Raw genomic sequence first — 15400 nt, 5'->3', positions numbered from 1 at the left:
CTGGGAATTGAAATGTGGTCCATAGCATGGAAGAAGGCTCCGCCCTCAGTATCCACAGGTGATTTCACTCCCTCAAAGAGTCGGTAGGGTTTCTGAAATGAGATATAACTACCAACTTTTGCCTACATTTGTGAAAGCTGGGGAAACACTTTAGTAGCTAAACCGATATGTCCTCTGTGGAGGTGGGACCAGAAAATTGTGTGGAATAACATGGCACTTTACGTTAGCCTCAGTCCTCTGCACAATCATTATATTAAACAAGTAAGATGCCTCAGGTGCAACAGAAAGCAACTTTATTCTTTTCCCCCACTGCCCATTTAAGCCTGCTCTAAGGGGCTGATTATTTTCTTTTCCTGCCCCTATAAACACATAAACACTTGAGAAATTCCAAGGACTTTTCTCTTTACTAGTCTATAAATTCATATATATGAATAATATAATATAATGTGATAGAATATAATACAATATAATATAATATGTATGTATATACCCTAATAAGAATAAACTTACGACTTCATTTAGAGTTAAAGCTTTTCTCCTCCTCTGCCTCCAACGCTTGTCGGCAGTTTGTCCTTCTTCGGGCTGGCAGCTGCGGTGGGAAGTTGTGTCACCATCTTCTCTTGCCCCACCTGTCACTTCTCCTCCCAGCCACCCCCTCCACCTCCTCCAGGTCGTGGTACTGTAAGTTTGGTGCTGTCTGGGCTGGGCAGAGGTTGAGGGCCGGGCTTTTCTCTCATAGCACACTTTGTAGATTCTCTGAAGCCCTTTGCACGCCACCATCCCTGGAGCTCTCTCTTGAAGTTCCCTTGGCACAGTGGAAGCTGACCGCTCCCCACTTTCCCCTCAGCCTCTGTGTAATTGAGGGGACACTTCAATGTTCTGCACTCGTGACTCTCTTGGGCAATATCCAAGACACCCCTCTTATGTCTCCTCCATGCTGACTGCATCCAGCCCACAGGAATCACTCCTGCATCCTTAGCCAGATGGACTCTGGAAGAGCGAGTGCAGTGGGCTGGTCAGTTACATTCCCAATTTCTGAGAAGTTTCCTGCCACTGCATTCCCCCTCTCCTCTCCACAGTCACAGCCAGATGGCCCAGAAGACACTTGTCAGGACCAAGCAGACATCAGCTGTAAGGGAAGCATGCCCAGCCCTCCTCGGGTCCCACTGAACAGAGATCATCCTCGATGACTGCCTCCTGCCCCACTTCGCCAGGGAAAGGGAGACCGAACACATGAGAGCCCTCCCCAAAAAATCATCCTCAAGACTCCAGCTCAACCCTTCCACACCCTGGGTGAGGGAGAGGAGCCAACAGCTGCCTGATGGGATTTTGAAGACCTCCTCGGAAGTCTGTCACAGTGGTTGAATATCTCACTCTCAGAAGGGGGGATGCTTGAGGCTGCAGCTGAAAGTGAAATTGAGATGATTTCATTTCAAACTGTATTGCCTGCAGGAACACAGACAACATGGATCATCTCTCTTCCATGGGAAATGGGCCTTTGAAAGGACCCTCAAGGCTCTTTCAAGTTTTCAGGTACTTTGCATCCATTATGATATTTTAAATTCCTCTAGGAAGGATGGGTACTAGATGAGGCTCCCAAAGAAGTAAATTGTTCAAAGTTCTAGAAAGTTCTTCTGACACAAATCCAGCGCCCAACCATCAGCTGAGAAAATTCTGAAGCAGAATTGCCTGGTCAAATGGAATTCAAAGCCCAGTTATTGACGAAGACACTGCCACCTTACCTACCAAACTATGGAGGGTCGCTGAGAAAACAACCACTTCCCTGATCTACTGAGTCCTATTGGGATGTTTAGGTACGTGTATTTTGGAAAAAGCTTTCCGGGTGATACTGCTTCTGATGAATACCCCTTCTCCTACTTCCCTCTAACTTCTATCCTCTCTTCCTTCCCCTCCCCACAGCCTTCCCAAGAAACACCACCCTGGTAAGTCTGAGAAAAATGGTGCCAGTGAATTAAGACAGTTAACAAAACACTCGTTGAGATAAAACAGTGTTTGCAACTCAAAAACAACTACTTCTTTGGACACACAGCCCACAGTCACCTGCTAATCTCTCAGCCTTGCCCATTGATTAGGGTGGAAGATGTCTAGAGAATAGAGAACAGAAAAAAAGAAGGTCAGAGTCCATGCTATGGCTATTTATCATGATATACTTAACTACTAAGCATTTTTTTTAAAATAAATTTATTTATTTATTTATTTTTGGCTGCATTCGTTCTTCGTTGCTGTGCCCGGGCTTTCTATAGTTGCAGCGAGTGGGGGCTACTCTTCGTTGTGGTGTGCGGGCTTCTCACTGCAGTGGCTTCTCTTGTTGCGGAGCACGGGCTCTAGGCAAGCGGGCTTCAGTAGTTGTGGCACACGGGCTCCGTAGCTGTGACTCGTGGGCTCTAGAGTGCAGGTTCAGTAGTTGTGGCACACGGGCTTAGTTGCTCCACAGCATGTGGGATCTTCCCGGACCAGGGCTTGAACCCATATCCCCTGCATTGGCAGGAGGATTCTTAACCACTGCACCACCAGAGAAGTCCCTGAACTTTCTTATTGAAATATAGTTGATTTACAATGCTATATTAGTTTCAAGTGTACAACATAGTGATTCAATATTTTTATAGATTATACTCCATTCAAAGTTATTACAAAATGTTGGCTATATTCCTTGTGCTCTACATTACAGTCTTCCATCATATTTATTTTATACTTAGTAGTTTGTACCTCTTAATCCCCTGTCCCTATCCTGCACCTCCACCCACCCCTCTCCTCAGTGGTACCACTAGTTTCTTCTCTGTATCTGTGAATCTGTTTCTATTGTCTTATATTCATTCATTTGTTGTATTTTGTAGATTCTACATACAAGTGAAAACATACAATATCAGTATTTGTCTTTCTCTGTCTGACTCATTTCACTAAACGTGATATTCTTCAGGTCCATACATGTTCTTGCAAATGGCAAAATTTCATTTTGGGGGGGCTAATCTTCCATATATATATATATATATATATAAATATATATATATCTTCTTTATCCATTTATCTGTTGATGGACACTTAGGTTGCTTCCATATCTTGGCTACTGTGAATAACGCTGCAATGAACATTGAGGTACACATATTTTTTTGAATCAGTGTTTTCATTTTCTTCAGATAGATACCCAGGAGTGGTATTGCTGGATCATATAGTAGTCCTATTTTTCATTTTTTTCAGGAACCTCCATACTGTTTTCCATAGTAGCTGAGCCAGTTTACATTCCCACCAACAGTGTAGGAAGGTTCGATTTTCTCCACATTCTCCCCAATATTTGGATTTGCATTTCCCTGATGATTAGTGATGTTGAGCATCTTTTCATGTGTCTGTTGTTCATTTGTATGTCTTCTTTAGAAAAATGTCTATTCAGGTCTTCTGTCCATTTTTTAATTGGGTTGTTTCATTTTTTTGATATAGAGTTATATGAGCTGTTATACGTTTTAGATATTAACCCCTTATCAGACGTATCATTTGCAAATATTTTTCTCCCATTCAGTAGGCTGTGTTTTTGTTTTGTTTTGTTTTGTCAATGGTTTCCTTCACTGTGCAAAAGCTTTTAAGTTTAATTAGGTCCTATTTGTTTATTGTTGTTTTTATTTCCCTTGCTTGAGGAGACAGATCCAAAAAATATTGCTAAGACTTATGTCAAAGAGTGTACTGCTTATGTTTTTTTCTAGGAGTTTTATGGTTTCCAGTCTTTAGTCCATTTTTAGTTTATTTTTGTATGTGATATGAGAAAATGTTCTAATTTCATTCTTTTACATGTAGCTGTCCAGTTTTCCCAGCACCACTTATTGAAGAGACTATTTTTCCCCCACTGTATATTCCTTTGTCATAGATTAATTGACCATACGTGCATGGGTTTATTTCTGCACTCTCTACCCTGTTCCATTGATCTATGTGACTATGAAGCACTTCTTAAAAGTATTACATAAACTAAATCAAAGATAAAGAGGTAGCCACCTGTGACCTTTCTCATCTTTATATTTAATTTCCTTTTTTTTTCTTTCAATTTTTCCTGTCAAGTTGCAGCATTAAAAAAGATTGAAGAAAGCAATTCTAGGAAATAATTTCAGTGTAAACAATTTTATTTGACTTAAGAATTATTTAACATAAATCTTAGTCAGAATATTCAGAACATGTGGTCATTTAAAGCAGAAGACCCAGAGAAAGAACAAGAAAGGGTAATTTTTAAATTTTGTGTTTGTGCAGTAGAAAGTATATCAAGTTGTGGAAGGAGAAAGGTAAAAAGGAATCATGTCTGTGATTTAGCATTAAATATAGAAGATATGTGAGAATTAGTACCTGGAAATGGGATGCTGCCCTAACAAAAATGTAAAATATATGCATTAGATTTGGGACTGGGCAACAGGCAGAAGCTCAAAGGGCCTGGGGAGACACTTGGAGGGGATTTGAAGGAGGTGAGGAAGGTACTGTTATGTAGTGGTGGAAAGTCTGGCAAGGCTGACCCCTGTGGTTATATGGAAAATAGAAAGGACACCTAAAGAAATCAGAGATCTGCTGGGAAGATTGCTAGGCAGAATGTGGAATCTGCCAACTTGCTTCCAGATTCCTTTGTCAACATACTAGAGAAGATAGATGAACTTTTAAAAGAATTATTAAGTTTTCAAGCAAAATTTAGAGAAAATATGAGGAATCCAGGACTTGCTTGGTTTGAAAATAAAAATTGTTTCATATCTGCAGTCTCTCCCAGCAAAATATTCTCAAGAAAATAGATTCAAGACAAAGACCAAACCCAGGGTGTCATCAGTAAAGCATGACTTCAGGGTAAAGATTTCAAGGTATGGCTGTATGACCTCTTGTTAAGACCTCATAAATATTTAAGAGTGTACCTAGGAGAACTTCTAAGAATCTTAAGGGTTTGCTACATAGACCTTCTCAGTTAAGCAACAGGGCTTTTTAGAATCTTATGGGCCTATCCCCTAGTGGCCTCACAGGAAGCCAGAGATAGAGAAGGGCCCAAGAAAGGAAATATTGGTGTGGCTTTTGTCTAAAGAAGTTTATTATAAATTGATACCTAAGAAAACCAAAAACTTTATAAAAGAATTTTACCAGCTTGGCCTAAAAAGGACAGAGACAGTTCAAAATGAAAAGATATCTTATGATCCCAACCTACTATGGACAAGAAGTAGTTTGAGAAAACCACTCAGCTTCCAACATGGGTTATATAGAAAAGGAAGGATAATGTTGGCAGAACCAAAAGCCCAGAGAGTAAAGCCAAGAACCGTGGAAAAGACTTCCCAGGGAGCAGGCCTGTGCCATAATCAAACTGGCAACATGTGGTTGCCCGATTTTAGAATTGCAATGGACTAATGACAGCTACGTGCCTCCTGTTCCTTTTTGAATGGGCGTGTCTATTGAGGTGACCCTGGCTCTGAGCCACCATTGTGTACTGGGTGTTCACGGGTCTTCAGATAGAAAATAACTACACTTAAGGAGCCTCCTCTGTACCTGCTCTAATTTAGAAGATGAGCTCTTAGATTTTGAGCTGATAGCACCGGTTGGCCAGATGGTCAATATTCCAGGCTTGTAGGCCTTGAGGGCTCAGTCACAACTGCTCATCTCTACAGTGGTAGCCTGAAAGCTGCCATAGACCAGACAATATACAAATTAACAGACATGGCTATGTTCCAATAAAACCTTATTTATGAAAATAGCAGCGAGCCAAAATTTGCCAACCTCTGATGTCATGGGATGAGACTTTGTGATCTTAGACGGGAGTATTTTGCATATGAGAGGATCATAAATAATTTGTGACCCAAGGGTGGGCTAGAGCAGATTAAAGATAGCCACAAGTTCTTAGCCACGCCCCCCTGAGAATCTGGGCAGACTCTGCTTTGACAGCAGAAGTGACATTGTGCATTTCCTCACCCCCTACACTGGCAGTTTCCACTCATGCCTCTGGGAATTTCCTCTTGGAGCCCTGAGCCACCATGTAAGGATGGCATACACATACACATACACACACACACACCAGTATTAGAAACAGTTTAGGGATTATGGGATATTTAAGTTTATAGTTTGCTCTTGTTTTATGTTTCATGATTTATTACATTTTTAAAGTTTTTAAAAATATGCCTGTAGTTTTTTTCCTTGACAGAAAAAAAAAGCAATTGAGAGGCAAATCTGGATTCAAATCAAGAGGAATGACATGGTCAAAATGACCCTTAGGAGAGAACAGCTACTTCTGCTGCTCCAAGAGAAAGGACGTGTAGGAAAGCTGACCAGGAGTTCTCTCAAGGCCCAGAGGGAAGGTGAGTAGGATCCAGCTGTGAAAATGGAGGGAAAGAAGCAGGTATTTTTTAATGTTACCTAAGAATAGAAGCTTGCTCTTCTCACCTTCTGCATTTACATTCACAGAGATGGGAAAAGGTCACAAGAATTGTACCCAACAGCAGCAAGACTGTGTCTCCATTTTTCTGCTTCTATTCTCAGTTTAAGGAAAGGGATCAGTGAATATAAGAACAGGAACATTTCTGCACTCCATCAGACTCATGGGGACAATATTTGTATTTTGGGTTTTTTCCGACTGGGTTCCTTTAACCGTCTTTAAACGCTGGAGTGCCCGAAAAGGTAGGCGCTCTTGATTCACTACAGCCCCCACGGCCACCCCCACTTAGCCTTTGCTTTCAAACATAGATGCCAAACTGGAATGTTTTTTACAGACATTAATTAATTCTGCCACATATCAAAGGTCACAGGCTGCCTTGTAATAGACCTTTTAGGGACATATTAATTGCCTCCAAGGTGATTTTTTTTGGCAAGGGAGGCAAACCATATTCTTTAGCAAAATGTCCGGGCAATGTGTACTATATTCTAATAAGCCATCTAGGACACTTGTCAAATAAGTCATTTACATTCTGAGACATAACTTTTAAAGGCAAATATTTGACCTAATTTACAACACCCCAATTTCTAAAATACTGTATCTCTTTTTTTTTCCCAATTTGCCCTCACACCCAATAAATGAATAATCTGTACAACAGGTGGCTTATTGATGTGCCCCGGAAGTCTAACTTCCTGCTTTGATGCTCCAGAAAGAGAGAGATGAGCTATCTTAATGAAAGACAATGGAACACATAAGAGAAACTAATGAGAAGAACACAATGATGCCCCCAAGGTGCCTAATACATTGTGAATTCCATTATAAATAAAATCTGATTATTTTTAGTTTCTTATCAGATGCATCTTCTAAGCTTGTCTTTCATTCTTACTGCAGGAAATTCTTTACTGACACTGAATTGGAGAAATGATTATTTTCCCCAAATGATGGCTTTGTGTTTCTGGAAAGATGACTTTCAACATGCAAATTGGATGCATCAGAAATCATTCTGATGCAACACCAGAGCTTCACTACTCTTTACTATTTCAAAATGAGTCTGCTGCCCAAAGGAAAACATAAAACTTAACAAAGCTGGAGAAAGAGAGTAACCTCTCTAAACAGCTTAGAAATTCCTCCCTGCCTGATGAATTGCTTTTATTAAAGATGGGTTTTTTTTTCCAGTTTTGAATAGATGTTTCTGAAAACAGGTGAAAGGTGAGCAGGCAAAAGGAAAGAAGTCGATCAACTTGTAACCACAGTGGTATCCAGACTCAAACAACAAAGTGGAAACAATAAACCAGGAAAGATGCTATTGACATAATAATGGTAGCAAGTAATTACATAGTGCTTACTGGTACCAGGAACTACTGTAAACCCTTTATGTATAGCAACTCATTTAATTTTCACAAGAGTAATTCTAATTTCCATCTTATTGATGAAGAAATTGAGCCACAAAAAGGTTAAGTAAGCTGTCTGAGTGGTAGTGAAACAGAAAGGAAGGGGGCAGGGCACAACCTTTAAAAGAATGGCATAGCTATAGGACAGGACAAAAACTGATTAGAACCAACTAGTTACCAGATGGCGGAAGATTTGAATTCCGGTGGACCTTGAGCCTCCTTATGTGCTCATTGTAATATATTAGCATCTAAGTGACACACCCACCACTGCCAGGACTGTTCTGAGGCTAACCATAAAAAGTCAAAAAGTGGGCAGGGACTTCCCTGGTGGTGCAGTGGTTAAGAATCCACCTGCCAGTGCAGGGGACATGGGTTCGATCTCTGGTCCAGGAAGATCCCTCATGCTGTGGAGCAACTAAGCCCCTGCACCACAACTACTGAGCCTGCACTCTTGAGCCTGTGAGCCACACCTACTGAGCCTGTGTGCCACAACTACTGAAGCCCACACACCTAGAGCCCATGCTCTGCAACAAGAGAAGCCACCACAATAAGAAGCATGCGCACCACAATGAAGAGTAACCCCTGTTGGCCGCAACTACAGAAAAGCTGCATGCAGCAACAAAGACCCAACACAGCCAAAAATTAAATAAATAAAATAAAATAAATAAATTTATTTTAAAAAGTGGGTGGTGGCCCAATTCCTGGAAATCTCTGCCCCTTCCCCAAAATAGTTGGAATAATCCTCCCACTTATTGCCTATGAAATTACCCAGCCTATAAAAACTAACAACCCCATATTTTGCAGCCTCTCACCTTCTGAGATGGCCTGCACTCTGTCTATGGAGTGTGTTTCTCTCTAAGTAAATCCATTTCTTACCTTTCACTTTGTCTCTCACTGAATTGTTTTTGTGATGAGACATAAAGAACCTGAGCTTCATTAAGTCCTGAGAACAAGTGTGTGATTGCAATTAAAAGACAGTGTGTTTCTTCTATATACTAACAATGAAAGATCAGAAAGAGAAATTAAGGAAACGATCCCATTCACCATTGCAACAAAAAGAATAAAATACCTAGGAATAAACTTACCTAAGGAGGTAAAAGACGTGTACCCAGAAAACTATGACACTGATGAAAGAAGTCAAAGATGACACAAACAGATGGAGAGATATACCATGTTCTTGGATTGGAAGAATCAATATTGTGAAAATGACTATACTACCCAAAGCAATCTACAGATTCAATGCAATCCCTATCAAATCACCAATGGCATTCTTCACTCCTCACAGAACTAGAACAAAAAAGCTTAAAATTTGTATGGAGACACAAAAGACCCCAAATAGCTAAAGCAATCTTAAGGGAAAAAAAGAAAATGGAGCTGGAGAAATCAGACTCCCTGACTTCAGACTATACTACAAAGCTACAGTCATCAAGACAATATGGTACTGGCACAAAAATAGAAATATAGATCAATGGAACAGGATAGAAAGCCCAGAGATAAACCCACGCACCTATGGTCAACTAATCTATGACAAAGGAGGCAAGGATATACAATGGAGAAAAGACCATCTCTTCAATAAGTGGTGTTGGGGAAACTGGACAGCCACAAGTAAAAGAATGAAATTAGAACACTCCCTAACACCATACACAAAAATAAACTCAAAATGGATTAAAGACCTAAATGTAAGACCAGACAATATAAAACTCTTAGAGGAAAACATAGGAAGAACACTCTTTGACATAAATCACAGCAAGATCTTTTTTGATCCACCTCCTAGAGTAATGGAAATAAAAACAAAAATAAACAAATGGGACCTAATGAAACTTAAAAGCTTTTGCACAGCAAAGGAAACCATAAACAAGATGAAAAGACAACCCTCAGAATGGGAGAAAATATTTACAAACGAATCAACAAAGGATTAATCTCTAAAATATACAAACAGCTCATACAGCTCAATATCAAAAAAAAACAACCCAATCAAAAAATGAGCAGAAGACCTAAATAGACATTTCTCCAAAGAAGACATACAGATGGCAAAGAGGCACATGAAAAGATGCTCAACATCACTAATTATTAGAGAAATGCAAATAAAAAATACAATGAGGTATCACTTTACACCAGTCAGAATGCTCATCATCAAAAGATCTACAAACAATAAATGCTGGAGAGGGTGTGGAGAAAAGGGAACCCTTTTGCACTGTTGGTGGGAATGGAAACTGATACAGCCACTATGGAGAACAGTATGGAGGTTCCTTAAAAAACTAAAAATAGAATTACCATATGACTCAGCAATCCCCCTACTGGGCATATACCCAGAGAAAACCATAACTCAAAAAGACACATGCACACCAGTGTTCATTGCAACACTATTTACAATAGCCAGGTCATGGAAGCAACCTAAATGCCCATCGACAGATGAATGGATAAAGAAGATGTGGTACATATATACAATGGAATATTACTCAGCCATAGAAAGGAACAAAATGGGGTCATTTGTTGAGACATGCATGGACCTAGAGACTGTCATACAGAGTGAAGTAAGTCAGAAAGAGGAAAACAAATATCATATATTAACGCACATATGTGGAATCTAGAAAAATGGTACAGATGAACCTATTTGCAAGGCAGAAATAGAGACACAGATGTAGAGAACATATGGACACCAAGGGGGAAAAGGAGGGGTGGGATGAATTGGAAGATTAGTATTGACGTATATACACTAATATGTATAAAATAGATAACTAATGAGAACCTGCCGTATAGCACAGGGAACTCCACATCACTGTACAGTAGAAACTAACACAACATTGTAAAACAACTATACCCAATTTTAAAAAAAAAGGACAGTGCATTTAGGCTGGGTTCGAGTCCCAGCCCATGGGTTCAAGTCCCAATATGAGTTTAGACTGTGTTCGAGTCCCATGTGAGCTGCACTGTTTCAGCAGAGTCAGGATTTAAACACAGACACCTCTGATTCCAGGTCCAGTTTTAGACAACTAGAGAAGTCCTGTGGGTCTAAAAGAAATTGCTGAACTGTTTTCTCTAGACAGCAAGGCTAGAGGGAGAGACAGTAGAAACTGCATAGTTCCTCATCTCTTCAAAACTCTTCATGGTTTCTTATAGGAGTGAAAAAAATGTTTCCCAGCATAAGCTGGTGCCAGGAATGATAAAAACAGTGACACTGACTAAAGCTCCATAAATCATCCTCCAGGAATTCCATAAGAAAGCACAACAATGGTCTGGTTTCAACCATCCCTCCTACTATTTAATAGATGCTTCAGTGGGTATATTCAAGTTTTTACTGCAAAATTAGGTTTACAGACAATTTTGGGGTGGGGAGGGAACCAACAAAGAATATTCCTGTGTTTCAGTGGTAAATATGTTTTTGGTTGATGCAGAAGTTTTCATTGTTGAAAGCCAATGGGGAACCCATGATAGTTATTCAATATCCAACAGGTCTGCTGAGTTATCATATAAAAGCTGTAAGTCATCAGGCAAACTAAATGTACCAAGTTGCATAGTATAGCTGGAGGATTTGTCAACATCATGAATTTAGAAAGATGTCTGCCAGAATAGATTTTTTTTTTCATGGCTAAATAGAAATCACAACTGACTTCGAGAGGAATCTTTTCACATGGTAAATAGGATTTCATTTGTTTCAAATTACTATTTTTCTGGGAAGGAGAGATATGAAATCTGATGATGTATTGTTGGAAATAATGTTTAATTCATTTTATTTTTAAAAATTCAACCACTTATTTCTCTGCCTTAAGCCAACTTTATTATAGAATTTTAGAACTTCTTGGAGTGAATAGGGATTATTCATTCACCCAAGGCACTTTCAATGAACCTCTACTATGGTTCAGGCACAGTTCTAGGGGCTGGAGTCCCATCTCCATTTTAGAGATGAGGAAAAGACAGCCAGAGAAAGGAAGTGCCAGCTCAAGGTGGCAGGGCCAGGACTGACATAGAGATCTCATTTCTCCTCTCCCGACTCTTCCTCACAAGGGTGACGCTGCTAGTACTGTGTGAGACCCGGAGCCTTCGATAAGACCCTTTCCTCCAAATTGTTTAATGTAATTGCAGAGACAAAGGCACAGTAAAAGTAAAGCAATAAGGGCCTCTCTCCCATAGAGCTGTGGGAGGTCCCTTTTCTCCTCAGCCAGGACTAGAGGCCAAAATCACCCCTTGAGGATCGTTGTCAGGGTTGCCACGAGCTGGGCAGCCTTGTTTTCCTACCTCAGACATTTGTAGCTGCTGGGAGTCCCAACTTGGTCTGTACCAAGTGCACTGACCCCACAGCCAGACTAGGGCCTTAAGTGGCAGCAGTGGGCACAGGGCCTCTGGCTTTCCTTGGATAGGCTCTTGTGAGCCGATCCTGGCCTGGGTCGCCCCAAAAGTAGCTTGGCCCCTGACTGCCCCACAGATGTCACCAGGAAGGGGGTGTCCAGAATGGGGACTTCTGTTGTGGAAGAGGCATCTGAGGCCACCTGACTCGGGGGAAGCTCACCACTTTTCCCTTCCCAGATTAACCTGGGTGCCAGCCAGGCCACTCGGTCCACCTGCTCACAGCCATGTCTCCTGCACAGGGTCCCGTACAGGATGGCGAGGCGGCGGTGGTGAGGAAGAGCTGAGAATCGGTGCTGGAGAAGAAGGAGCGCCGCTGGCGGCAGGGCAAGGAGGTCGGACCTGACACTCAGTACACCGGCCGCAAGTGCAAGCCCCATTTCTGAGCAGGCGGCCGCATCCAGTAGGACAGCTTGGGGACCACACAGCTGTGAGCTGTGCCATCCAGCCCAGCCCCATTTCTGAGCAGGCGGCCGCATCCAGTAGGACAGCTTGGGGACCACACAGTTGTGAGCTGTGCCATCCAGCCCAGGCACTTGCTTCTGGAGAGTTTTCTATATTGAAGTGCCTACTTTATCAGCTGATAAAAATAGTGTTTTAGAAAAGGTCTAAACAGCTTTGAAGTTCTAAACGTATTTTCTTCACTAAAAAAATTCTGAGAGCATCTTATTTTGTTCTAAAAGCAATAAACCACTTTCTGTGGGGGAAAAAAAGTAAAGCAATAGTACCAGAGTTAAGCACCAGGCAAGGTAATAATATTGAGATGAATGATGGTCTCAGCAGAAGTTGACATCACTTATTCTACCCATCTCTTCTGAAGCCTCCTCCCTCAGCAGGGAGGAGAACTCAGGTCCATTGAGCACCTACTCTGGGCCTGGCACCATGCCAGACACATCACCTATATGGTAGTTTTGTTCTCACAAGGATATTACTCTCAGCTTGCATTTAGAAAAGAGACTACAAGAAATCATCTTTTCCACAATCATCGTGGTGGTAAGTACCAAACCGAGGTTCAGACTGTGGCTCTCTGATATCCTGGCCCAAGCCCTTCCACCACAGGACGCTGCCTCCCTTTACACTGCACAGGACCCAGCTCGCGGTTCCCTTCCCCAGTCAGAGCAGACAGGTGAGACAGATGCTACACAGAGGCTGGGAAGTGGCAGCTGCTCTGTGTTGCATCCTTGGCTTCCCCAGGAACCCAGGCCGTGTGGGGAGCAATGTCAGGTGCCGGGTGTTCCTAGGGCAGCACTGTCCATCTCCAGGCCATTTATGCCCAAGGCAAAAGTGAGATTTTGTATTTGCCATAATTTGGATTATTGTTCAGAAATATTTAGTCTCTTCCCCTACTTCCAGGGAGGTGTAGGGGGATGTTCAGTTTAATTAATGTTCAGCTTGGTCATGTGACTCACCTTGGTCAATTTTCATTGTTAGCAGAGTTGATGTTAGCACATTTAACACAATTAGAGATCTCAAGTGTGCTCACCTGTTTGGGCTTGCTCTTTCTGGCTTCCATCATCACCCTGAAAAGAATATAGTGCAGTTAGGAAATGAGAGACACATGGACCTCCTAATGTGTAGCCAAGATCAAGATTAAACCATGTTATTTTGAGCTACTGAGATCTGGGGTAGTTATTATGCAGCCAAAGCTGAATTGACTCACTATTCTAGACCAAAAATCTCACTGAGATTTACCCCAGAAAACTTCCCTTTAATTCCAAGCCATTTTGTGAAACTAGATTTTCCATTGTAGGTTGATAGTCTAAGGCTCTGGGCCACTATTCTCAGATACTAACCTTGCCACAGAGGTTATTTAAAATAAACATTAGATAGATAGATAGATAGATAGATAGATAGATAGATAGATAGATAGACACAATAATAAAGTTAGAGGTGAAGTGGTAGTGGATTTTGTGTATATGTATGTGTGTGTAATTTTAACAAAAACTACAGCATCTATACAAATAACATCTACCTTGTTTTTGTGAATAATGCACTTTGACCATTTTAGGAACCACACTTGCTGACACCTAATATATTTATGATACTTTTGTGAAGAAATGTTTAATCGACAGTGCTTTCCTTATCTTAAAAAGCATATTAGGAGGAAGTGGAGTCAAGATGGTGGTGTGGGAAGACACGGAGTTAGCGTCTCCCCAAAACTAGGGCGCCTGCCAGCTGCTGGTGGGGGACTCTGATGCCCAAGGAGACAGGAGGAACCCCAAAGTGAACCGGTAGTACATAGGGGGACTGAGGGGGGAGGAGAACTGGAGGCCAGAGAGGATCAGTGCCTTTGAAGCCAGGGAGATCAAGAGAGGCAGGCTGGAGGGACTCTTCAGGAAGAGTGGGAGAGAAGCAGAGGGTGATCGCCTGGCCCACTCAGGCTGGGGAGACTGCTGAGCTCCCAGGCCGGTACCCCCGTTTCAAAGCCCCATCCAAGCTGCATGGGTCATGGGGGCATAGGAGGGAGGCAGGGGAGATCAGGAGAGGCAGGCAGGAGGGGCCCTCCCAGACCGGAGAAGCAGGAGAGGAGAGGAGGGCATTTGCCCCACCCACTAGAGCCCAGAAAGCCTGCTGGGCTCCCAGATGAGGTCCCCTGTCCTCTGAGACCAGGGGTGGGGGGCACACCGGGGCCCCTTCTGTTCCTTGAGCCTAAGCCCCAGCCCCCACAGCCCTCAAAGCCTTTTCCAGCCCTGTGGGTCCTGAGCATTGGCCCCACCCACCCCCCAAAACTTGCCCTTGCTTAGGTGCCACACTCCACAGCCAAGGCCTCCCCACCCCTTTTTTTTTCTTTTCCCTCCTCCTCTTTTTTACTATTGTGGTACTGATGTAGCTTCTAGTTGTTGATTCATCTATATTTTTATTTTAATATTCTTCCTAAAATATCTGTTAGTTTCCTAGTCTAATTTTATTTTTTACTTTGTTATTGTTTTTTGGTTTTTGTTTCTTGTTTTTTTTGCCTCCCCAGGCAGCTTGCAGGATCTTGGTTCATGAGCCTGAGGTCAGGCCGAAGCTCCTGTGGAGGAAGCTCTGAGTCCGAACCACTGGACTAACAGAGAACCTGAGACCCCAGGGAATATTCATAAGAGTGAGGTTTCACAGAGTTCCTCATCTCAGCACCAAGACCCAGCTCTACTGAATAGCCTACAAACCCCAGTTTTGGAATCCTCAGGGCAAACAACCAGTAAGACAGGAACACATCCCACTCATTAAAGAAAAAAAAAAGGAAGAAAAAATGAGACAGTGAAAAAATGAGACACCAAAAAAATATGTTGCATATGAA

At 42.0% G+C, this 15400-nt stretch overlaps 1 non-coding gene across 1 annotated transcript; it reads left to right on the top strand.

The window, feature by feature from the left end:
• The first annotated feature begins 11891 nt into the window (after positions 1 to 11891).
• Positions 11892 to 12023, top strand: LOC133095830 (small Cajal body-specific RNA 20). The gene has a single exon (XR_009701692.1). It is a non-coding gene; the product is annotated as a small Cajal body-specific RNA 20 (non-coding RNA).
• The last annotated feature ends 3377 nt before the right edge of the window (positions 12024 to 15400 follow it).

The sequence above is a fragment of the Eubalaena glacialis genome, chromosome 7 (genome assembly GCF_028564815.1).
Source record: "Eubalaena glacialis isolate mEubGla1 chromosome 7, mEubGla1.1.hap2.+ XY, whole genome shotgun sequence".
Classification (NCBI taxonomy): Eukaryota; Metazoa; Chordata; class Mammalia; order Artiodactyla; family Balaenidae; genus Eubalaena; species Eubalaena glacialis.
Note: the sequence above shows the minus strand (reverse complement) of the source record. Positions and strands in the feature narration are given on the sequence as shown.